Raw genomic sequence first — 2500 nt, 5'->3', positions numbered from 1 at the left:
TAGTCCGAAGGCAACAAAACATTTGTTTTTCATTTTGATGAAAATTTCTGTTTTTAAATCTTGTTGGTTTGAATTTTTTTTGAAAAGGTTCTTTAAATCTTGCGGGTTTGCAACTCATAAGAGCGTCACTTTCAACGTCCCCGGCATTGGATTGAGTTTCTAAAAACAACCGTGCACACCGAGGTTAAACTTTACCGGCTCCACTCCGACTCACCGCTCGCCCACAAATCCGAAGGCAACAAAACATTTGTTTTTAATTTTGATGAATTTTTTTGAAAACATTGGCTTGGCAAGCCCCAATCCGCGACTATCCACCCACCGCCACCCCACACGGGTGGTTGTTGTTGCGAAATGAGGTTGTGGTCGACATGCCCGCGCATTTGAGAAGGAGTTCCTAGCACTCCATGCTCTTCCATGCCAAAAAAAAGCCTAGACAACCCCATTTCGCAACTTTCCACGCCTTTTTTTTTCCCCCTCACCCATGGCGGCGGCGTGGTGGCGGCGGCCGGATTCCGGCCACCACCGCCATGGGTGGCAGCCCCCCGACCCCGACACCAAACCCATAATACCGAGGCAACATATCGAGGCAACATATCGAGGCAACATGACATGGGTGTGGCGTGGGGGAAGGGGGCTGCAGCTAGGAGGGCATGGGCTGCCATGCATATGCAGGCAACACACACCCCCCTATATAGCATTTTATGCATTTAGCCCTTTGACAGGAAGAGACATCACCTATGCGCGAGGAGTCATAATGGGCTCTAAATAATTCAATACAAGGTATTTGGACGTGATTTTTTGCAGGGATACTAAGAAACATGCAATCTCTGATGGGAAAAAGTTTCATAAATATTTGAAGTCGGGAAGTATTTTTTATTATTTTTAGAAGTCGTAAAATTGAAAAAATCATTAAAACAAATCCGGGAGGAATTTTTTAGTTTTGTAACTTGGAGAAGGTACTAAAAATCATAGACTACTTATGGGGAGCTTATTGTGCGAGGAAATTTCAATAAAAATGGGGTTTGACAAGGTTTGAAAAATTCTGTCGACATTTGAAAAAATCTGGAACTAGGCTGCCGGCATGCTGCGCACATGCTGCGCGCATGCTGCGCGCAGGCTGCGCGCAGGCCACGGCAGGACAAGTTTCGCTAGCCTCACTGTCGACCGAATGCGCAAGCTGCGCGCACGCCATGGCAAGACAAATTTCGCTAGCCTCACTGTCGACAGAGTCAGCACGCTGCGCGCACGCCATGGCAGGAGAAGTTTCGCTAGCCTCGCTGTCGACAGAATCAGCACGCTGCGCGCAAGCTGTGCGCGCGCATGGCATGGCAAGTTTCGAAAAATTCTGTCGACAGGCTCCCGAGCGCGCACGCTGCCGACATGTTGTGCGCACGCTGCCGGCATGCTGTGCACACGCTGCGCGCAAGCTGTGCGCGCGCATGGCATGGCAAGTTTCGAAAAATTCTGTCGACAGGCTGCCAAGCGCGCACGCTGCGCACACGCTGCCGGCATGCTGTGCGCACGCTGCCGGCATGCTGTGCACACGCTGCGCGCAAGCTGTGCGCGCGCATGGCATGGCAAGTTTCGAAAAATTCTGTCGACAGGCTCCCAAGCGCGCACGCTGCGCACACGCTGCCGGCATGCTGCGCGCACGCTGCCGGCATGCTGTGCGCACGCTGCGCGCAAGCTGTGCGCGCGCATGGCATTGCAAGTTTCGAAAAATTCTGCGGCCAGGCTCCCAAGCGCGCACGCTGCGCACACGCTGCCGGCATGCTGCGCGCACGCTGCGCGCGCGCATGGCAGGACAAGTTTCGAAAATTTCTGTCGACAGGCTGAGCAGCGCGCACGCTGCGCACAGGCTGCCGGCATGCTGCGCGCAGGCTGCCGGCATGCTGCGCGCACGCCGCGCGCAAGCTGCGCGCGCGCATGGCAGGACAAGTTTCGAAAATTTCTGTCGACAGGCTCAGCAGCGCGCACGCTGCCGACATGCTGTGCGCACGCTGCGCACAGACTGCCGGCATGCTGCGCGCAGCCCATGGCAGGACAAGGTCCGAAAAATTCTGTCGACATTTTTACGCCATGGTAGGCTTCCGCTTCGCGTCACTTTGTCGACATTCAAGCCTACCATTTTTATTGAATTTTTCAAACCTTGTCAAACCCCATTATTCAAATGTCGAAAAATTATGTCGACATTTTTACGCCATGGTAGGCTTCCGCTTTGCATCACTTTGTCGGAATGCATCGCATGGCGAGGAAAGGCAAGGCAAGGCCACAGCATGCCAAGGCGAAGGCAACGCATGGCTTGGTCAAGGCCACATCATGGGCACGGCATGCCAAGGCAAGGCGAGGCAAGCCATCCTTAGCCTCGCCTAGCCTCACTTACTCGGAATGCCTTGGATGATGCGCAATGCCAAGGCAAGGCAAGGCAAGGCATGGCTTGAATGGCTTGGTGTAGGCCACAACTTGGGCATGGCATGCCAATGCAAGGCAAGGCAAGGCA

Source organism: Prunus avium, unplaced genomic scaffold (assembly GCF_965620075.1).
Source record: "Prunus avium unplaced genomic scaffold, drPruAviu1.hap1.1 HAP1_SCAFFOLD_30, whole genome shotgun sequence".
NCBI lineage: Eukaryota > Viridiplantae > Streptophyta > Magnoliopsida > Rosales > Rosaceae > Prunus > Prunus avium.
This window is presented reverse-complemented; position numbering follows the sequence as displayed.